Source organism: Hypanus sabinus, chromosome 21, assembly GCF_030144855.1.
Source record: "Hypanus sabinus isolate sHypSab1 chromosome 21, sHypSab1.hap1, whole genome shotgun sequence".
In the NCBI taxonomy this organism is placed as follows: Eukaryota; Metazoa; Chordata; class Chondrichthyes; order Myliobatiformes; family Dasyatidae; genus Hypanus; species Hypanus sabinus.
In genome coordinates, this window is record NC_082726.1 from 68,879,394 (window position 1) to 68,903,832 (window position 24,439).

At 41.2% G+C, this 24,439-nt stretch overlaps 1 protein-coding gene across 3 annotated transcripts in view; it reads right to left on the reverse strand.

Annotated features, from left to right (window-relative positions):
* Positions 1 to 24,439, reverse strand: part of samd8 (sterile alpha motif domain containing 8) — an 89,978-nt gene that overhangs the window by 59,960 nt on the left and 5,579 nt on the right. The window lies entirely within an intron of this gene.

Genomic DNA, 24,439 nt, shown 5'->3' on the forward strand with positions numbered 1-24,439 from the left:
TTTGACATGCCACATAAATAATATCTTGAAACTTCAAAGTAAATCTATTATCAAAGTACATATTACTGTATGTCACCATATACACCTTGAGATTAATTTTTTTATGGACATGCTTGATAAATCCATAATAGTATAATAACCCTAATGAAAGACTGCACCAACTGGGCAGTGCAAAAGACAACAAAGACAACAGGAACAAGCCAGAGATTCAATATTCTGCAGCGAGTGACTTATCTCCTGAAACTCAGTCGTTTCACTGTATACATGGCCTAATTGCAGCTCCAATAACGCTCAAGAAGTTTGATATTATGCAGGACAAAGCAATTTCCTTGACTGGTTTCTCATCCCCCACCATAAACATTAATTTCCTCCACCACCAGCTACAGTGTCCTTGCTCACCTCGGCTATTCTGACAACACTTCTGCCCACGCAGTGACCTCCACTTACACCCAGTGATCTCTACCAATAACATCAAGACTTCAAGAACAGGGCGCTCACGCAGCTTATTTCCCCATCCTGACTTCAAAGTACATCACTGTTCTTTGACAATCACTGGATCTGTATTTCAGAGCTCTCCAAATGCGAGGGCAGCCTCACCAGGAATGCTCACGGCCACCTCCTGCCTGCTTAAACATAATTAACAGACCTGCAATAAATGTTGGCCTTGCGTCTGATGTCTGAATCCCGAAATATGAACACAAGTAATTTTATGCAATAGGATACATAATCAAATTATAACTTAGCTTTCATTCAAGGTTACACTCCCATTTCTGCAAACTAATTTGCACTGATTATTACTCTCATCACAGAATGGAAAATTATCTGCAATTTGAATGGAATACAGAGAAACACTGCAACCCCCAAAATCCAATCAAAAATTAATCAGAAAACTCAAAACAATCAGATGAAAGCTTAATTAAATAACACATTATTGATGCCACTTTATTGGTGATGCAAAAGTGGCATTCAGTAGCAGTTAACAATCATTTATTAGCGATACAGCACAAAGTAGGCCATTCCAGCCCTTCGAGCCATGCCACCACAGCAACTCTGAACAACCGACTTAACCCTAACCTAATCATGGGATAATTTACAATGACCAATTAACCTTCCCAGTATGTCTTTGGACTGTGGGTGGAATCCAGAGAACCCAAAGAAAATCCATGCATTCCACAGGGAAAACGTACAGAATCTCCTTACAGAGGATGCCAGGACTGAACTCTGAACTCCAGTGCCTTGAGCTGTAATACTGTCGTGCTAACCCGCTACACCACCATGTATTACTGCTACACTACTGTGGCACCAGAATATTTTTCCAACCACTTTCATCCATGATTCCACTCTGATTTTGGCACAAGAGCGGAGATTGGTTCCAGGATTCCTACATTCATAGGTCTTAACACAGATTAGTCTTCTCTGAAGCACACTTGCACGTAACAACTATTCAGAAGACAGAATACTCAGTTGTTGCAGTCCATACAATTTGCTGGAGTTCACTATTTTAGCAGCCCACAGGGTAACACTGCAGATGTCACAAAAAGCTGCATTATATAAAATTCACATTCCTAGATCATACAATTTGGTGAACTGCATCTTACTTCGATAGCAAACTATCCCTCATATTAGCATTTGTCCAAATGTAGCACTGAGGAGCCTGAATAAACGAAAAAAATTCACACCACAGCCGAAAACTCTATCGAGGATAAAGAAGAGTCACTTCGAAGTTGCTGCCACGAAGCTTCCGGTAAGATGGCGATTGTTTAGCTGCTCCGAACTTTTGCTCCCTCATTTTCCCTATCTTTGCACTAAATGTCTCCATTCTTAAACCTTAGTTAGGTATTTTATTAGATCTCTTTTACTTGCCTGCAAACACATCTATCTTATAATGTCTACCAAAAGTACTAAAACCGGGAAAAAGGAATCTTCTACGGCTTTGCCAGCTGACATTCTCGCTGCTTTGGAACAGCATCGAGAAGATATTTTAAAGGAATTTAGAACTTCTTTCAACCAGCTGGATGTCAAATTGGATCGGATCAACGCTGGAGTGGACGAACATGGACGAAAAGAACATTTATCTCGCATCGACTCGACTTCTGAAAATTTAAAATGCCGTGTTCAATACCTTGAAACTCTCTGCTCCAGTATAGAGGAGAAGAATTGTAACTTTTTTCCAAAATGGTGGATCTTGAAAACCGGAGCAGACGTTGCAATCTACGAATTCTTGGTTTGCCAGAGGCCACCGAACAGGGCTCTCTCGTGAAATTTTTTTCCGATTTTCTCTGTGAGATTTTTGGGAAAGATTTTCTTCCGAATCCACCTGAGCTTGAAAGGGCACACAGGATCTACATTCCCTGTGCAATTCTGGGTTCTCGCCCAAGGCCGGTAATTTTGTGCTTTCATCAATACCAGGTGAAAAACCGTTTGATTATGGAGGCACGCCGCAGAGGTACTTTTGCTTTTCAAAATTCAGTCATTCATTTTGTGGAGGATTTTGCCCCCCAGGTTCTGAAGATGCGTGCTGAGTTTAAAGGTGTAATGAAAGTGCTTTTTGATCGTGGACTCAGACCCTCCCTTCGAAATCCAGCCGATCTCTGAATTAAGCTTACTACTGGAGAATATAAGTGGTTTAAATCAGTGAAGGAGGCTGAGACATTTGTTGGAAGTCTTCTGGCCATCCAGTCTCCTTCGGAACCCGGTCGGACCTTCTAAAATGGTGGATAAGTACCCCTCATAGTAAAACTATTTTTTCCGGACTCAGACTTTACTTGAATAATTCAGACATTATCTATTGAAACTCTAGGGCTGTCGACAATCTCTCCCTGGACTTGGTGCGTTTTTTCTAAATAGATAATCTGAGTTTAATGTTTCCCGGCGGACGTTTAGATTGTACTTGCGTAATCTATTTTATTCTTGTATAATTTTATCTATAGAGTTCTACAATTGACTCTAACTTGTTTTGGAGGTTTGGAGTTTTTATTGAAGGCCTCCGTGTTGGTTGATTCACAGTTTAAGGTTTGTTTTTTTTCTTCTGTAAATGGTTGATAAGTACTCTCCTCGAATCTATAATTTCCCCCTTTTCTCCCTCTCTTTTTTTCTCTTTTAATCTTCTATAATTTTTCGCGGGTAGGTTAGTTTTGGTTTTCTTCTGATTTTCTTTGTATTAAGTTTTATACTTCTGTTGAAGTTGCTCCTATTTGTAATTATGTTTTCTAGTGCATAAACTAGTTACCATTTGCTATAGTATTTATACGGAACTGTTGTTAATAACACAGAACTGGAAGTCATATTTGGGTTAATTTTTTTGGTAGAGCTAGCTGCTTTTTTCGGTAGCCATCTAGTTTTGGATTGCGAGGGTGGGGTGGGTTCTCCAGTTCTAACACTACTCACTGTTTCTTTTGCTTTCCTTTGTTACTTAGGACATGTTTGTGTTTTGATTCTACGAATCTATGTTTACATTTTTGCTCCCAGACTGTTATTGTACTGCTTGACGTTTTATATGCCTGCTGCCTTCTATGCATTAACAATTGATAATGGCTAATACACTTAAATTTGTGAGCTGGAATGTAAAGGGATTGAATCACCCTGTTAAAAGGAAGGTCTTCTCACATATTAAACAACTCAAAGCTGACATTGTCTTCCTTCAAGAAACTCATATTCGTTGTTTTGATAACTCCCAGCTTTTGTCAAAGTGGGCAGATCAGCACTTTCATTCATCCCTTGCCGCCAAAGCTAGGGGGGGGGGGGGGGGTCTCCATCCTTATTAACTCAAGTATTCCTTTTGAACTCCATAATAAGATATCTGATACAAATGGCCGTTTTATTATTGCTTCTAGTAAACTATATAATACTAAAGTTGTACTAGCAAACCTGTATGCCCCCAATTTTGATGATGTTAATTTTTTTGAACGTATTTTTTCCTCACTACCAGACTTAAACTCATACTCTCTTATACTGGGTGGTGATTTCAATTGTTGGTTAGATCCTAATTTGGATCGATCGTCCTCTGTTACTAGACCACCTACTAAATCTGCCTTAGCTATTCAATCGTTTCTCTCTAATTATGGTATCTCTGATATATGGCGTTTCCTTCATCCTACTGAGAGAGATTATTCTTTTTTTTCACATGTTCACCATACCTTTACTAGAATTGACTACTTCTTACTCAATAATCAACTCATTCCATTTGTCTATTCTTGTGATTATCAGAGTATACTGATTTATGACCATGCCCCAATTACTCTGTCTTTAAACTTTCCTGGTCTCCCTCAGAGGAATAAACACTGGCGGTTTGATTCGACTTTATTATCGGATGATGATTTTCTAAAATTTATTAAGGATCAGATAACCTTTTATTTTAACACCAATACATCACCTGAAATGTCATCCCAGATTGTCTGGGATGCCAGGAAAGCATATTTGAGGGGTCAAATAATCTCTTATACAGCAAATCTTAATAGAAAGTCCTGTGCAGATCGATTAGAGCTCATTAATCAGATTAAAGAATTGGATCAACTGTATGCTCAAACTAAGAACCCTGAACTATACAAGAAGCGTGTAGAACTTCAAACTAAATTTAATCTTCTGTCTACTCAACCTGTCGAACGCCAACTTCTTGAAAGTAAGAGTCGCTTTTACATTCATGGTGACAAATCTGGTAAATTTCTAGCCAATCAGCTGAGGCGTTCCAAAGCCAAACAACATATTACAAAGATCCGGAAGGAGAATGGAGACTTTACATCGGATCACTTAGAAATTAATGACTCATTTAAAAATTTCTATTCTCGACTTCATTCCTCTGAATCTTTGAATGACAATATCTCTGTTGATCATTTTTTAAATAAACTGAATATTCCTTCGCTTTCATCTGATTTTAAAGCCAAACTTAATGCGCCTATAGCATCAGAAGAAATATCTTTTGCAATTTCTGCATCGTCCTCAGGGAAATCTCCTGGACCTGATGGGTTCCCCGTAGAATTTTATAAATCATTCTCTTCACTTCTTTCTCCTCAGTTATTCTCAGTATTATCTGACTCGTTTAATTACGGCAAATTGCCACCCTCTTTTAATGAGGCATCTATTATTCTTTTATTAAAAAAGGGTAAAGACCCAACAGAGTGTTCCTCGTGTAGGCCGATTTCTTTGCTTAATGTTGATGTTAAAATCTTGGCTAAAGTTTTGGCTTATAGATTAGAAACTGTTATTCCCTCTACTATTTCTGATGACCAAACTGGTTTTATTAAAAACCATCTTCCTTTTTTTAACATTCGGCGTTTGTTTAACATTTTATATTCACCTCCAGCTGGGATTCCTGAATGTGTTATTTCCCTCGATGCGGAGAAAGCATTTGATCCTATAGAGTGGAACTAATTTTTTGCAGTTTTAGATAAATTTGACTTCGGTCAGTTTTATCTCTTGGATCAAATTGCTGTATTTGTGTCCCACTGCCTCTGTTTTAACTAATTTTCAGAAATCACAGTTATTTAACCTCAAACGTGGCACCCGTCAGGGATGCCCTTTAAGTCCCTTTCTCTTTGATTTGGCTATAGAACCTTTGGCGATAGCATTTCAAAATTGTCCTGAATTGACCGGGATTTAGAGAGGGGGTGTTGAGCATAAAGTTTCTCTTTATGCTGATGACTTATTACTTTTTCTTTCAAATCCGTCTACATCCTTACCTCCAATGTTTTCACTTCTTGACCAGTTCAGCCAGTTCTCTGGCTATAAACTTAATTTACATAAGAGCGAACTTTTCCCAATTAATAAAGAAGCACAAGAATTAACATTTCGTGATCTCCCTTTTAAAGTAGTTCATAATCAATTTACTTATCTTGGGATTACAGTCGCAAGGAAGTTTAAAGATCTCTTTCATGAAAATTTTGCCAATCTTTCATATACTATAAAACAGAGTCTGTTACAATGGTCACCTCTAACTATGTCTTTGGTAGGTCATATTAATGTTGTTAAAATGTATGTTCTCCCTAAACTTTTATATTTATTTCAATCAATCCCAATTTTTATTCCTAAATCTTTTTTTGATTCCTTAGACTCTATTATTTTGTCATATCTGTGGAAGAATAAGCGCTCTAGAATTAATAAAGTCTATCTCCAAAAACCTAAAAAAGAGGGTGGCATGGCTTTACCTAACTTTCGTTTATATTATTGGGCAGCCAATATACGTTGCGCTACCTTTCGGTCTTTTTTCCATGGCCAACCCGAGTGCCCTAATTGGGTGGCAATGGAGTTGAGCTCCACTAAAGAATTATCTATCTCTGCACTTCTTGACTCTGTACTCCCTAGTAGTTTGTCCAGATTAATAGTTAATCCTCTTGTTAGACACACTTTGCATATATGGGCTCAGTTTAGGATATTTTATGGTTTCCATGCTTTTTCCGTTTCTAGCCCTATCTTACATAATCACCTTTTTTTACCTACTACGTATGACTCAGCATTCCATGATTGGTATAGGAAGGGCATTAGACATTTTGAAGATCTTTTTATTGATAATCGCTTCGCTTCTTTTCAACAGCTCTCTGCTAAGTTCAATCTGCCCAATGCTCATTTTTTTAGATATCTCCAAATTAGACACTTTATTATTCCTTTAATTCCTAACTTCCCTGAAATGCCTGAGAAAAATGTTATGGACTTATTTCTTTCCATTAATCCACTAGGTCGGGGGTCGGCAACCTGCGGCTCCCGAGCCATTTGTGGCTCTTTCACCTCTGTGCTGGGGCTCCCTGTGGCTTTGGGAAATAATTGGTCAGTATTTAATTAAAATGTATTTTATGTTAGTTTGTTAGCTTTTGAAATGTAATTCTAAATTTGAAGATTATGGTGATCTTGTACAATCTAAGTGTGGCGACATCCGAAACGGCTCACAATTAGCCAGCATTCCGGCTAAGGGAGATAGCCTACGGGGGTTTGTGAGTACGCGTCTTTTGCAGCATCTGCGTCCATGGGGGCTGGGTTGAGAGAGGCTTAAAAGCAAGGCTGTTTAGTTCGAATAAAGCTATCTTTGACTGCAGTTTACTGACACCGCTACAACGTGTTTTTATCGCTGGCTGTCCAGACGGAAGGTGCTGAAACGCTTTGTCGCGTGTCTGGAATAAGTGAAAACTTTCCTGGGCAGCAAAGGGCTCACCTTTCCTGAGCTGGAACAGCCAGAGTGGCTGGAAAAGCTACACTTCATGGTAGACATGACAGCGCACCTGAACACGCTGAACACAGCTCTTCAGGGGTAAGGACGTACAGCCCTGCACATGTTGGAGGATGTTTTGGCATTCGAGCGCAAGTTGACAGTGCTTGCCAGAGATTTACAGAAAGGCACTTTGTCTCACTTCCCCAATTTGAGAGAGTTCAAACAAGGTCACGACATGATAATTTCGGAGTATTTACATTCTGCAATCATCGCAATGCAAACATCGTTTGGGAAACGCTTCTGTGAGTTCAGAGAGGAAAAAAACACATTATCCTTCCCGGTCACTCCCTTAAGCATCGATCCTTCCCTACTGAATACGACTGCATTGTCAAGTGTGAGTCAACCTGATCTTGAGATGGAACTGGCCGACATAGCCGACAAAGACATATGGGTGTCCAAGTTTAGACGCTTGACAGCAGACCTTGAAGATGTTGCCCGTTCTTGCTCAGAAACACAAATGGAGTGATATTGAAAACCTTCCAAAACCGGACAAACTTGTGTTCGAAACATGGAATGCTATGCCCGACATTTATGTAAACATTAAAAAGTATGCGCTTTGAGTCCTGTCGATCTTTGGATCCACATATGTAAGTGAGCAGGTGTTCTCCAACATGAACTTTATTAAAAACAAACATCGCGCATGCCTCACAGATGACAGCTTGCGATCCTGTGTAAAGATGAAGGTGACGTCATACAGCCCTGATGTGCAGACGCTGTGCGCTGAGGTCCAGGAGCAGAAATCCCATTAACCAAGTATGATAAATATTTTAATTGCCTATTATTTTATGTGTATTCATATTTTTTCATTGTTCAGTGAAATAGTCCTTTTATTTTTCAGGCTGACAGCTGGCTGATGTTATTTTTGGTTTGCTGCTGGCGGAAAATTTAAGTTCGGCGTTTTTCATAAATACAAGAAGGACTCAAATAGACATTGAGTATTTTACTTAAAAGTAACTTTCAACCCAACGTCTTTTTTTCGGAGTTCAAAATGTTTTTGTTGCATGCAGAAATGTAATTTCGTTTTCTCTGCAGGAGTTCATCAATTTCATAAATGCAACACATTATAGTTTGTTTATACATAGCATAAAGGCAAAAAAAACGTTGTATGCAGTGTTATTTCATTTTAAATGTCAAACGGGTTTTGCGGCTCCCAGTGTTTTCTTTTCTGTGGGAAACGGGTCCAAGTGGCTCTTTCAGTGGTAAAGGTTGCTGACCCCTGCACTAGGTAAACGTTTAATATCATTTATTCGAGATAAATTAACAGCCTTATAACGTGCCCCTGTGGATAAAATTAAAATGGCATGGGAGCAGGATTTAAATACCTCCTTATCTGATGAGACTTGGGACTCGATTCTCAAATCGATTAATTCAACCTCTCTTTGTGCTCGCCATTGCCTTTTACAGTTTAAGATTGTTCATAGAGCCCATATGTCTAAATCTAAATTATCTCGATTTTACCCTAACATTAGTCCGCTTTGTGATAAGTGCAAAAGGGGCGAGGCCTCTCTCATTCATATGTACTGGTTTTGTCCTAGCTTGGAGAAATTTTGGAAAGATGTCTTCATAACGTTATCGTATATTCTGAATCACCACCTAGAACCTAACCCTTTAATTGCTTTGTTCGGTTTCTGGGGTGAGACAGATTTACGTCTGAGTTCGACTAAGTGTCAAATATTATCTTTTGCCTCTCTCCTGGCTAGACGTTTAATCCTCCTTAGATGGAGAGATGTTGCCCCGCCCACGCATGCTCAATGGCTTAACGATATTATGGCCTGCTTAGACCTTGAAAAAATTCATTATTCAGTTCTTAATTCGGATTTAAAGTTCCATAAGGTCTGGGGACCTTTTATTGAGTACTTTCATAACCTTCCTCTTAACTAAGGTTTTTTTTTCGGTTCCTTGCTTTCAGCTCCTTTTTTTTGGTAGTAGGCATTAATATCTTCTGTTGCTAAGTGTATTTACAGCTTTGGGGGATTGATTGTCCTGATTTATATTCTCTATATTGTGTTGTGGTTGGTCTGGAGTTTTTTTTTTGTGTTGCGGGGCTTGGGGAGGATACTAATTTTACATGTCTTCAATTTGGGTGCTTTCTCAATTATCTTTCTTTGTATCATATTGTTATTGCATGTTTATTTTTGCACTGAATCAATGTTCTTCATTCTGATCTGGGTTTTTTTTTAATCTGTAGTTATGTAGAAAATGTATTAAAAAACTAATTTAAAAAAAAAAGTTGCTGCCACAGGACTTCCTGCCCATGGACTACTCAGCATAAGTAACAAGAAGAATGATTCCAGGAATGAAAGGGTTATCATACGAGAAACATTTGATGGCTCTGGGTCTGTACTCGCTGGAATTCAGAGGGATGAGGGGGAATCTCATTGGAACTTTCAAATATTGAAAGGCTTAGACAGAGTAGATGTGGAAAGGATGTTTCCCATGGTGGGAGAGTCGAGGTCAAGAGGGCACAGCCTCAAGATAGAAGGACACCCTTTCAAAACAGTGATGTGGAGAAATTTCTTTAGCCAAATAGTACTGAACTTGTGGAATTTATTGCCACATGCAGCTGTGGAGGCCAGGTCATTGGGCGTATTTAAGGCAGAAATTGATAGGCTCTAGATTGGACATGGCATCAAAGGTTACAGGGAGAAGGCTGGGAACTGGGGTTGAGGAGGAGAAAAAAATAGGATCAGCCATGACACTGAATGATGGAGCAGTCTCAATGGGCCAGATGGCCTAATTCCACTCCTATGTCTTATGGTCTTATGTGACAAAGTCACATAACCATGATCACTGTTGCAAAGTTCAATATCATGCAGTTCCCTGGATCAGCTAGGTACTGATAAAATACAGGTCAAATCCCAGCCACATTCACAGTGAGAGTTCAAACACATACCCATAATATTCAGTGACATTATCAACAGCACAATGGCTTTGGGGTTGGGTAGGGAGTGGAGAGTGGGGGGACAGAGAGAGGAGGGGGTTAAGGAGAGGAGGTGGAAGGGAGAAAGATGCAGCACTATCTAGGTGGTTTAATGAGGTACCTGCTGTGCCTAATTGAGCAAGTTAAAAGTGCGATACCATATACAAGTTTAATTATTATTCATTGTATATTGATAAATGAAATATTGTTCCTCTGGGGCCAAGGTGCAAAACACAGTACATGCTCTCACAAGCAGCCATTATAGTTACAAACAAGGACATACAAAATAGTATTAGCACTAGTCCCTGAGGACATTGCCTAAAGAGTGACAGGTTGACATAAAGTGTGAGGTGCATATTTACGCAAGGCAATATAATGTTATTGTCACCATTATAATAAAACAAGCAGTCATATAAATATGTGAAACAGTAGCAATAAAAGATGAAAGTTGACCAGTGTGTCTGTAAGTTGGGGAGGGTTGTGGGGGTAGTAACTCTCCCAAATGATTCCTTTATCTACAAGGCAATGGTCCACTATTGGATGAGTTGCTCTTCAACTGCCTGGAGAAATAAAAGGGCAATAACATACCAGCTCAACACATCCAAGACAAAACAGTGGATTTTGGTTAATTGGTTCATCAGTTAAACAAGGCAACCACTTAATTGGGACAACTCTTAAAAGAACAAAAAAATTGAAAAGATAACTGGGATCCCTTTCATTTATTTGAGACACTATGCCTCTTAACTATGTCAGGAAACAATTTCTCTTTAGCATCAGTCATGTGCACTGGTGTGACTATTAGACACAAAACTGTGCTTGCAGTGAAGAGTTTTAAAGTTATATCAGTAGCATGTGTTTGCATACAAAAAGCAGTGGTTTTTGTCACTGTTAGTTGGTGTGAAATAAACAGTATGACAATTCAGAACTGTTTTGCTCATTGCTATTTCCAGCATTTAGGCTAGGAGATGCAAGAAACAGACAGGAGTGAACAGTAAACAATTTCATTACCTCAACAAGTTAGAAACTACAAAGAATTAAGTTTCAACAATAATAGAAACATAGCAAACCTTCAGCACAATACAGGCCCTTCCGCCCACACTGCTGTGCCGAACATGTACTTACTTTAGAAATTACCTGGGGTTAACAATAGCCCTCTATTTTTCTAAGCTCCATGAGATAATCTTGAATGTTACAATGAAAATGAAGATCTGGAGGATGGAATCATCAAAAACATTGTATGAAGGCAGTCCATTATCTGCAGTGGGGATCTGCGCAGATTTTGTTCATTTATAACATGGCATGTAAATTCCATTGATAACCAATACGTTGTTTTATGGTATTGTAGTAATATTGATACTGCTCCAATTTGTTCTGTATTTCATTTAAATATGTTATTTTTTAGTCAGTGAAGCAGTAGTATGTTTTTTTTAATGCCTTTTTAACTATTTCCATGAAACTTCTATAACAGCTTAATTGGGCCCAATTGTACAGCTCCCAGCGAGTCCCAGTTAACAGGGATCCACCGTACTTGATAATCATCTGCACACCATTTCTGTATTATGAATCGAGGACGCAATGCAGTTACTTATCCAGGTTTACTCAATGTACCTACTCCCCCCTCAGTAACTTACAACTATCTGATATAGCAAAGAGCAAGGCCACATACAACAATACTGGCAGGTTCCCCTACTGCCTAATTCACAGCCTATTATATAACTGGAGAATGATGAGCTCTCAATACTGAGTCAGCTTATATAAACAGGAACCATGACTCATCCATCATGACAAAACTGCACAAGTCCCCACAACACCCGACAACCCTGTGATCTCAGTCTTGCAGGCTGAAGTCAGATCACCCTTATGGAGGGTGGATCTTTAACAAGGCATCAGGCCCCGACAGTGAACCTGGTCAAGTGCCAAAAACCTGTACTGACCAACTGGCTGGAGTGTTCAGGGACATCTTCAACCTGCTTCAAGATGGCATCAATTGTACCAGTGCCCAAGAAGATCAGGGTGACCCAACTTATTACCACTTAGCAGCAATCACAATGAAGATTTTGAGAGTTAGTTATGGATTGAATCAACTCCTGCCTCAGTAAGGACCTGGACCCATTTCATTTCACCAGTCACCACCATAGGTCTACAGCAGACACTATCGCACTAGCCTTCCATTCTGCTCTGGAGAACCAGGATGACCAGATCACATTTCAGACTGTCGTTAATTAATGACAGCTTGGATTTCACACCGTCACTCCCTCAAAACATATCGTCAGGCTCTAAGACCCAGGCCTCTATACCTCTCTCTTCAAGTGGATCCTCAACTTCCTCACATCCACAATCAGAACAGATCAAAAAATTAATCCTTCCCACTGACCATAAACAAATGAACATCTCAGCAACAACAAGGAATGTGGACTTCAGGAAGGGAAAGTTGGGAAAACTCATTGAGAGGACAGTGGTGGTAAGGGTAAGGACCTAAACTGGACCCAACACATTGATACAACCATGAAGTCTACTCTCTTAGAAATTCAAGGAAATTTGGCATGTCAAAAATTCTGACAAACTTCCACAGACGTATAGTGGAAAGCATTCTGACTGCATTATGGTCTGGTATGGGAACTCCAATGCACAGGAACTCAAGTGTCTACTGCAGACATCCCACCTCTCCCAGAAGTTCCGGGAGTCTCCCGCAAATTGATAGCGGCTCCCTGACACCTGAAAATTGTATACAATATCCCGGAAATCGATTTTTTTTTGAGAGCAAGCAAGCATGCAGGGGGGGGAGGGGGAGGGATGAGTTTAACAAATGTCATTCATTTATTAGCATAGCTAACATTATTTAAACTAGATGGCTAACTGCTAAGGAGCTACTCAACTGCAGACATCCCACCTCTCCCTGAAATGAGTGTTTGCAGGGTGGAATGTCTGCTACTGAGAATAGCATGCCATGAAAGTGCTGTGTTATTTATGTTAACTTTGTCATGTTTAACGTACTATGCTATTCTTATACACAGGGTGAGTATGTGTCCTGTGTGACATTTATACCCTATGTACACCCATAACAATGAAGTTCAACTCAATCCTGACTTGGAAATACATTGCTATTTCCTACCCAACACTGGAAACCCCAACAGAGATGTGGGAATACTGCAACAAATACATCCAAGCTTGCAACTCACAATGTTTTCTCAAGAGCAACATATTCATACAAAAACAAATGCAGAAATATTCTTGAGATTAAAACCCAGGGTTTAGTACCTGATTACAGAAATGTCAATGGTTTACCATTTTTTATGTTATCTTATCCATTAAGGCTACAGATGAATCATGAATTTTTAGTTTAAATCTTTACAGGAGCTCCAAATGTTTCAGTCCAGTAAGCAGCAACTCTAAGAAACATAGAAAACCTATAGCACAATACAGGCCCTTCGGCCCACAAATTTGTGCCAAACATGTCCCTACCTTAGAAATTACTAGACTTCTCCATAGCCCTCTATTTTGCTGAGCTCCACATACCTATCCAAAAGTTTCTTGAAAGACCCTATCATATCCGCCTCCACCATCATTGCCAGCAGCCCATCCCACACACTCACCACTCTCTGAGTAAAACGCTTACCCCTGACCTCACCTCTGTACCTACTCCCTAGCACCTTAAATCTGTGTCCTCTTGTGGCAACCATTTCAGCCCTGGGAAAAAGCCTCTGACTATGGTTGGGGGAGGGGGGGTGGGAATCAATTTGAAGAGACTAGGGGAGAGGAGGTTAGTTCACAAATAGAGAAAGCTAGTAGACAGTATGTGAGGAAGGATAGGCAGGTGACAGAGAAGGGGAGCGCTCAGACCGAAGATGTAGAGGAGAAGGAGGAAAAAGCCAATAAAGTTGTTTGCACCGTTAGGGATAAACAGAGAGGAAGAGGTGGAAAGTTTCTTAAATGCATCTATTTTAATGCTAGGAGCATTGTAGGAAAAGTGGATGAGCTTAGAGCATGGATTGATGCCTGGAAATATGATGTTGTAGTTATTAGTGAAACATGGTTGCAGGAGGAGTATGATTGGCAACTAAATATTCTTGGATTTCATTGCTTCAGGTGCGATAGAATCGGAGGGGCAAGAGGGGGAGGTGTTGCATTGCTTGTCAGAGAAAATATTACAGCAGTGCTTTGGCAGGATAGATTAGAGGGTTCGTCTAGGGAGACTATTTGGGTGGAATTGAAGAATGGGAAAGATGTAGTAACACTTTTAGGGGTGTATTATAGACCACCTAATGGGGAGCGAGAATTGGAGGAGTGAATTTGTAAGGAGATAGCAGATATTTGTAGTAAGCACAGGGTTGTGATTGTGGGAAATTTTAATTTTCCACACATAGACTGGGAAGCCCATTCTGTAAAAGGACTGGATGGTTTGGAGTTTGTAAAATGTGTGTAGGATAGTTTTTTGCAACAATACATAGAGGTACCAACTAGAGAAGGGGCAGTGTTGGATCTCCTATTAGGGAATGAGATATGTCAGGTGACGGAGGTATGTCTTGGGGAGCACTTCGGGTCCAGTGATCAAATACCATTAGTTTCAATATAATTATGGAGAAGGATAGGACTGGACCCAGGGTTGAGATTTTTGATTGCAGAAAGGCTAACTTTGAGGAGATGCGAAAGGATTTAGAAGGAGTGGATTGGGACAATTTGTTTTATGGGAAGGATGTAATAGAGAAATGGAGGTCATTTAAAGGTGAAATTTTAAGGGAACAGAATCTTTATGTTCCTGTTAGGTTGAAAGGAAAGGTTAAAAGTTTGAGAGAGCCATGGTTTTCAAGGGATATTGGAAACTTGGTTTGGAAAAAGAGAGATATCTACAATAAATACAGGCAGCATGGAGTAAATGAGGTGCTCAAGAAATACAAAGAATGTAAAAAGAATCTTAAGAAAGAAATTAGAAAAGCTAAAAGAAGATATGAGGTTGCTTTGGCAAGTAAGGTGAAAATAAATCCAAAGGGTTTCTACAGTTATATTAATAGCAAAAGGATAGTGAGGGATAAAATTGGTCCCTTAGAGAATCAGAGGGGACAGCTATATGTGGCGCCAAAAGAGATGGGGGAGATTTTGAACAATTTATTTTCTTCGGTATTCACTAAGGAGAAGGATATTGAATTGTGTAAGGTAAAGAAAACAAGTAGGGTAGTTATGGAAACTACGATGATTAAAGAAGAGGAAGTACCGGAGCATTTAAAGAATATAAAAGTGGATATGTTTCCAGTCCTGACAGGATATACCCTAGGACCTTGAGAAAAGTTAGTGTAGAAATAGCAGGGGCTCTGACAGAAATATTTCAAATGTCATTAGAAATGGGGATGGTGCCAGAGGATTGGCATTTGGCTCATATGGTTCCATTGTTTAAAAAGGGTTCTAAGAGTAAACCTAGCAATTATCGGCCTGTAAGTTTGACGTCATTGGTGGGCAAATTAATGGAAAATATTCTTAGAGATGGTATATATAATTATCTGGATAGGCAGGGTCTGATTAGGAGCAGTCAACATGGATTTGTGCATGGAAGGTCATGTTTGACAAATCTTATTGAATTTTTGAAGAGGTTACTAGGAAAGTTGACTAGGGTAAAGCAGTGGATGTTGTCTATATGGACTTCAATAAGGCCTTTGACAAGGTTCCACATGGAAGGTTAGTTAGGAAGGTTCAATCGTTAGGTATTAATATCGAAGTAGTAAAATGGATTCAACTGGCTGGATGGGAGATGGCAGAGTAGTGGTGGATAACTGTTTGTCAGGTTGGAGGCCAGTGACTAGCGGTGTGCCTCAGGGATCTGTACTGGGTCCAGTGCTGTTTGTCATATACATTAATGATCTGGATGATGGGGTGGTAAATTGGATTAGTAAGTATGCAGATGATACTAAAATAGGTGGCGTTGTGGATAATGAAGTAGGCTTTCAAAGCTTGCAGAGAGATTTAGGCCGGTTAGAAGAGTGGGCTGAAAGATGGCAGATGGAGTTTAATGCTGATAAGTGTGTGGTAGGAATAATCAAAATAGGACATACTTGGTAAATGGTAGGGCATTGAGGAATGCAGTAGAACAGAGTGATCTAAGAATAATGGTGCATAATTCCCTAAAGGTGGAACCTCATGTGGATAGGATGGTGACGAAAACTTTTGGTATGCTGGCCTTTAAAAATCAGAGCATTGAGTATAGGAGTTAGGATGTAATGTTAAAATTGTACAAGGCATTGATGAGGCCAAATTTGGAGTATTTTGTACAGTTCTGGTCCCCGAATTATAGGAAAGATGTCAACAAAATAGAGAGAGTACAGAGAAGATTTACTAGAATGTTACCTGGGTTTCAGCACCTAAGTTACAGAGAAAGGTTGAACAAGTTAGGTCTCTACTCTATCTATCCCCCCACATAATTTTAAATACCTCTATCAAGTCCCCCCTCAACCTCCTACACTCCAAAAAATAAGGTTGACATGGATAGGCTTTTTCCATTGAGAGCAGGGGAAATTCAAACAAGAGGACATGAGTTGAGAGCAGCCAAAAGTTTAGGGGTAACACAAGGGGGAATTTCTTTACTCAGAGAGTGGTAGCTGTGTAGATCGAGCTTCCAGTAGAAGTGGTAGAGGTAGGTTCGATTTTGTCATTTAAAAAAAATTGGATAGGTATGTGGACAGGAAAGGAAGTATGGGCTGAGTGCAGGTAGGTGGGACTAGGTGAGAGTAAGCGTTCGGCATGGAATAGAAGGGCTGAGATGGCCTGTTTCCGTGCTATAATTGTTATATGGTTATCCACAAGATCAATGCCTCTCATCAGCTTATACACCTTTATCAGGTCACCTCTCATCCTCCGTTGCTCCAAGGAGAAAAGTCCCAGTTCACTCAACCTGTTTTCGTAAAGCATTCTCCCCATTCCAGGAAACATCCTTATAAATCTCCTCTGCACTTTTTCTATGGCTTCCACATTCTTCCTGTATTGAGGTGACCAGAACTGAGCACAGTACTCCAAGTGGGGTCTGACTAGGGTCCTATATAGATGCAACATTAACTCTCGGTTCCTAAATTCAATTCCACAATTACTGAAGGCCAATACACCATACGCCTTCTTAACCACAGAGTCAACCTGCGCAGAGCTTTGAGTGTCCTATGGACTCGGACTCCTCTGCTCCTCCACACTGCCAAGAGTCTTACCATTAATACTATATTCTGCCATCATATTTGACCTACCAAAATTAACCACTTCACACTTATCTGGGTTCAACTCCATCTGCCACTTCTCAGCCCAGTTTTGTATCCTATCAATGTCCGACTGTAACCTCTAACAGCCCACCACACTATCCACAACATTCCCAACCTTTGCGTCATCAGCAAACTTACTAACCCATCCCTCCACTTCCTCATGCAGGTCATTTATAAAAATCACAAAGAGTAAGGGTCCCAGAACAGATCCCTGAGGCACTCCACAGGTGACCAACCTCCATTCACAATATGCCCTGTCTACAACCACTCTTTGCCTTCTGTGGGCAAGCCAGTTTGGGATCCACAAAGCAATGTCCCCTTGGATCCCATGCCTCCTTACTTTCTCAATAAGCGTGGCATGGGGTACTTTATCAAATGCCTTGCTGAAATCCATATACACTACATCTACTGCTCTACCTTCATCAATGTGTTTAGTCACATCCTCAAAAAATTCATACAGGCCCATAAGGCTGGACCTGCCCTTGACAAAGCCATGCTGACTATTCCTAATCATAATATACCACTTCAAATGTTCATAAATCCTGCCTCTCAGGATCTTCTCCACCAACTTACCAACCTCTTACTAACGATTCCTTAATGAGGCATACATGATTTTGATAGACAGCCTTCTCAAATGAAATCAACACCTACCACACCAGAAAATAATTCACAGGATTATGTTTAGAAACTTAATTCAGATCGTTCACCCTCTATCTAGTCCAATCCAACATGGCCAGTTGCTGACCTATTTCAATCAGTGCATTTAATTTTAAAGCTAAAGTCTGTCCCGAGCCTTTTCAGTTCATCAGGCCAGTGCTTATGCTGGTTTCCGTGGTGTGAAGCGACTGAGAGTATGAGACTCCACCCCGAATAGGATGCCAGTCTATTGCGAGGTTAACCCCCAACGTTTTGCTGGTACCTACTTTTATTGGAGTATAAAAGTTGCATTGTTTGCTGTGTAACCAAAACTAAGTAGTCAGCTTTGAACTTGCTATTTGCTCTGCATGTATCCAATTTAGTAGGAGAATGAAATCTTAAGAATGTAGAAGACAATGGTGTGTTAATGAGAGGTAGCTAAGAGATGTAGATTAGAACATGATTAAGTCAATGGGTAGAAACAATAGTGGCAGATATACTTGTGATACGCAACTGTAGACTGATTGGATATGCTAATACAACTAAACCAGGAGATCGCTATAAAAAATGCTATGTACAAGGATCGGCGGGCAATCAGCGACTAGCTCGGGGGTCGGCAACCCGCGGCTCCGGAGCCACATGTGGCTCTTTTACGTCTGTGCTGCGGCTCCCTGTTGCTTTGGGAAATAATTGGTTGTGGCGACCCTTTTCCTGGCACATCCGAACCGACTCACAATTAGATAGCCTACGGGGGTTTGCGAGCACAGAGCTTTGGAGCCTCTGCGCCATGGGGGGCAGGTTGAGGGAGGCTTAAAAGTGAGGCTGAAGATTTCGAATAAAGTTTTTTCCTTCGACTGCAGTTACCGACTCCGTGTCGTAATTTTAGCGCTGCGTGTAGCACACCGCTACATGGTCAGTATTTAATTAAAATGTATTTTATGTTAGTTTGTTAGTTTTTGAAATGTAAATCTAAATTTGAAGATTATGGTGATCTTGTACAATCTAAATAAGACATTGTGGCGACCCATTTCCTGACACATCCGAACCGGCTCACAATTAGCCAGCGTTCAGGCTAAGGGAGATAGCCTACGGGGGTTTGTGAGTACGTGTCTTTTGCAGCATCCGCGCCCATGGGGGGGGGCGGGTTGAGGGAGGCTTAAAAGCAAGGCTGTTTAGTTCGAATAAAGCTATCTTTGACTGCAGTTTACTGACTGCGTGTAGCACACCGCTACAACGTGTTTTTATTGCTGGCTGTCCAGAGGGGAGGTGCTGAAACGCTTTGTCGCGTGTCTGGAAGAAGTGAAAACTTTCCTGGGCAGCAAAGGGCTCACCCTTCCTGAGCTGGAACAGCCAGAGTGGCTGGAAAAGCTACACTTCATGGTAGACATGACAGCGCACCTGAACACAGCTCTTCAGGGGTAAGGACGTACAGCCCTGAACATGTTGGAGGATGTTTTGGCATTCGAGTGCAAGTTGACGTTGCTTGCCAGAGATTTACAGAAAGGCAAATTGTCTCACTTCCCCAATTTGAGAGAGTTCAAACAAGGTCACGACATGATAAATTCGGAGTATTTACATTCTGCAATCATCGCAATGCAAACATCGTTTGGGAAACGCTTCTGTGAGTTCAGAGAGGAAAAAAACACATTATCCTTCCCGGTCACTCCCCTAAGCATCGATCCATCCCTACTGAATACGACTGCATTGTCAGGTGTGAGTCAACCTGAACAAGGATGATAAATATTTTAATTGCCTATTATTTTACGTATATTCATATGTTTTCATTGTTCAGTGAAATAGTCCTTGACGTTATTTTTGGTTTGCTGCTGGCGGCAAATTTAAGTTTGGCGTTTTTCATAAATACAAGAAGGACTCAAATAGACGTTGAGTATTTTACTTAAAAGTAACATTCAACCCAACGTCTTTTTTTCGGAGGTCAAAATGTTTTTGTTGCATGCAGAAATGTAATTTCGTTTTCTCTGCAGGAGTTCATCAATTTCATAAATGCAACACATTATAGTTTGTTTATACATAGCATAAAGGCAAAACAAAACGTTGTATGCAGTGTTATTTCATTTTAAATGTCAAACGGGTTTTGCGGCTCCCAGTGTTTTCTTTTCTGTGGGAAACGGGTCCAAGTGGCTCTTTCAGTGGTAAAGGTTGCTGACCCCTGGACTAGCTCAATGACTGTCTCAGCTTTGATTTGCAAATTAAAGTTTAACCCTTCTTGAAGAATCTTCTGCGTCTCCTGGTCGTTTGTGGGGCACGAGAAACCACAACAAAATTGGCGACCGTGACAGGACCGGAAAAAGACCCGCAGAAAGGAAACGGCAGATTGGGGATGCTTCCCAGTTCTCTGGGGACCCCCACAAGGCTAAAAGAATTAAGGGTGCACCCAAACAAAAGGTAAGCACTTTTTGCGACAACTTGGACTAAGAATTCTGTTGGTTTTGGGGAGGTCTTGGAGTCTCAGAAGTGTGGAACCACTGCCGAAGGGTCTCTCCAGTCCAAAGAATCTGGCAGAATTGGGTGTTAACAGGAGGCTCAGAGGATTGATCAAGAAGGTAAGTACAAATAAGTTAATAAGAAGTTAAGTGAAGAAAAATTCCACGTGGTGTTGATAGGTCCCTGTGGATACCGCTTCGTATGAAACGAAGGTCTGAATGGGTAGGGAAAGGGAAAATAGAGAAAATCCCCATGGATACCGCTTCATATGAAATGAAGGTCTGAATGGGCAGGGAAAGGAAAATAGAGAAAATCCTCGTGGATACCGCCTTAAGAGATAAGAGTTTGTATAGACAAGGTGCAAAGAGAAAGTTCTGTGGATACCGCTCTGAATAGAGGTCTGTACAGGCAGAACAGAATAGGAAACAAGGACAGTCCAATATATAATTTAAAGCGCTGGTAGACAGACGATAGACTAGGCATAGAATTAGAGTAAATAATATTATCCAGTAAATGAACTGTGAATCTCTGAAATACCTTAAAGAGAGAGAACAACATGACAGGTAAAGGAACGGCAGTAGAGGTTCTGAGCAAAAAAAATCCCGGTAAATAAATATGAGATCACAAAAACTTCAGAAAAATGGGAAAAGAGAACCAAAAACCTGGTCACAAAATGGCCAAGAGAAGGAACATTTGATGTAAGCTTGTGCGAAGAAATGGAGGCACTAATTAAAAATTACAAACCAAAAGATAAATCTAAGAAAAGAGGGCAAAAAAGAGAACGAGAAATGGAAGTGCTAAAACTCTTCAGAACGAAGGGAGAAAGGCTGAGGAGGTCAGGTAGAATATTGATTACAAGCGAGGAAGACACTAAGGTGCTGGAGAATCAGCCTGTTAGAGAGAGTGGAAGGTACAGTGAGAAGCTGGCTTCAGCTTCGTACCCGGATGTGAAAGAAACAGTAAAGCCCCCTCCCTATAATGAGGAAGGAACTCCTAAGCAGTGCCCCCTGCTGACGGGGACAGTAAACATGCAGGGAGAAGTACAAGTTTGGGATAATGAGGAGGAGAAAAAACAATACAAGAAGGAAAAAGCGGCGATATGGAAGGAGATACAAGCAGAAAGGATAAAGGTGGAACAGGCAAAGAGAGAAATGGAAGAAGAGATTGAACGGATGAAATACTTGAGAGAGGAAAAGGAGTATGAGGAGTATTGGTTATACCATAGAAATGAACAGACTAGAAAAGAAAGTGGCTCATCAGGGCAGGAAGAGATGAGGCATTCAAGAAGTGGAAAAAAGATAGGAGATGAGAGTCTTGGAGAAACACAAAAGAGAAGGGAATCAAGCACGAGTAAGGATCATGAGAAGTCCCTGCCACAGGTGTACAGACACGGACAGGAAGAAAGAGAAGGTGACTCATTGGAGGAGCAAGAGTTAAGTGGAGAGAGAGAGAGGATGTGAGAATTTGTGGGGAAGAGGTAGGAGGCAGAAGCCTAGAAGAGCAGAAGGAGGCGGTAGGGAAGCGACTTGCGGAAGTAGAGAGAGAGCTACATAAGTTACTGAGAGGGAATTGCCAGAGGAGATGAGAAAAATACTCCAGGGGCCAACCAAGTATTGAATCAGGACAGAAAGAAAGGACTCCACAGGGAGACCGAGGGAAGAAGAGGACCCCGGAGAAATTTGTGTGGGAGGCAGTAAAGACATACCCTGAGACAGATGGGGAGTAAGGCGAGGAGGAGAGCCAGGGCAGCTGGGAAGAAGGAGGAAGAATGATGCCGTTGTTAGTTAAAGGATCAGGTCAAGTGCAGTACATCCCTTGGGGATCCCAGGACCTAGAAGGGCTGAAAAACACTCTGCCCAATCTGCATGAAAAAGCAGGGAAATGGATTACAGCCTCTGAAGAAGAAACAGCAGGACGATTATTGGCTATGGGAGATTTGAAGGCACTATTAATAAGGTTGATGGGAACCTCCAAATTTAACGAACTAATGGAAATGGCTGGCATAGTAAACTCAAACAACCCGAGAACTGATGGAGACAGGTTTGACAGAGTGAGGCAGAGGGTATGGCAGGCCCCCAGGAAGTTTTATCCACCCAAAGTAGACCCCAAAGCCTTAAAGGGAGATCCACTGGGAGACACTGAAAACCCAGCAGCCTACGTAGAAAATCAGTTGAAAAGGTGGAGACTGGAGACTGAGCAAGAGGTGGAAAATAGCTTATTTATCACCACACTGTTCCGACATAGCGTTTTGGATGCAATGCTTCCGCAAGTAAAATCCAAACTGGAGGAAGTGGTTGGGCTGACGTCAATGACCCCACAAGAATTTAGAGACCACGTAGTCCATGCAGTTGAGAAATACCGGAAAGACAAATGAAGGTTGGCTGAGCAGCAGGAAGAGGTGCAAAGAAAGTTAATACAAATGCAGCTCGAAGAACTCAAAAAGTAGGAAAAAGAGAAAAGCAAAAAGATGCTGCCAGCAACCACCGGTCCGAGTACAGCCATCGAACTGGATGAAGCTCCGCTATATGGAGGAACCGATCATACTGTAAGACAAGGGCCGGAAAACCCCATGCCAATAATCAACATCTTTGGAGGAGCATTCCACAAATGCCCTATCAGGAACAGACTAAATTCAACCAGCCCAGACAGAACTGGAAGTCCCAAGGAGGGGAACAGAGGAGCTATGGGCAGACGGGAACAGTGAGGAAACAGGGGGAAAGAGGGGTAGAGAGATTGTGCTGGGGATGTAATCAGCCAGGTCACATAAGAGGAGATTGTCCGTTTACACCATGGCCTGTCACGCACCAGCAGGAACCGATAAGAAGGGAACTAAAGTTTAGCCAAGGACTAGCCCCCACAGGCCCAAGAGGACCTGTGAACCCCTATGCGAGGTATTAGGGGTGCCCCGAGAACTCGAGTGGGAAGGGACATTACCCAATGATAACAAGGGAGGCAGACGAGGAACCCATTGTTCAGGTTATGTTAGAAGGACAACTGACACCAATGATGATAGATACTGGAGCCACGTACACTTGTGTACAGCCACAGTATGCCCTTCACCTTCCCATGTCAGGAAAGTTTAATAAGACGGTAGGGTTCTCGGGGAAAACACAGTTGACACAGTACACAGCTCCAGTGCAGTTGAGAATGGGAAATAAAGGAACTGTTTTGCCGGTGCTAGTGTTTAAAGGAACTCCGATTAATTTGTTAGGCAGAGATGCCTTATTGAAACTGGAATTAAAATTAGAATGCACGAGAAATGGGCTGAGTGTGAAAAGAGCAGGGGCTCAATTGATAGTGCGAGAAGACAAGAAGGCTAATGTCTTTTGGATAGGAGACATCGCAGATCAGATTCAGGAAACCTGGGAAAAATGGAATAAGGGCATGCAGGCTATATTACCCAGGGCGGTAATGCCCAAATCTGAGCTACATTTGTACAGTGATTTTTGACGAGACTCAGAACAGGGAGTTAGAGGAGAGATGGCACCTGGAGGCATGTACCCAACAGCACCTGGAAGGGGAGGCTGTGATAATTGGAAAGCAAGGGGCAGCTTTACAAGTTAAGTGGAACACCTTTTTAGAAAAATGGTACAGGATACCGGAGGCTGCGCCCCAAATAACGTTGTTGGTAAACAAGGGATATCAGTCTAAAGACTTAGGACCCTTAGTTAAGAGTGCTGAAACCGTAACAGTGTGGAGGAAAATCATGCCAGAGGTGTGGATATCAGAAGACAGCAATTGCATTAAAATAATGGTAAGTGTAGATATGGTAGGGACAGTGAGAGAGGTCAAAATAACTCCCCAACCACACATGCCATTGCTGGGAAAGGAAAAAGGCCAGCAGAAAGATAGAAGTTTAGATGAGCTGCCATCTATTCTGTGGTCACAGCATGATACGGATGTAGGGAAAATAAAAACAGCTAGTCCGGTGGAAATAAGGCTGAGAAGGGGAGCAATTCCACCCAGGAGACCACAATACCCTCTAAGACCAGAAGCAGAAGAGGGAATAGCATC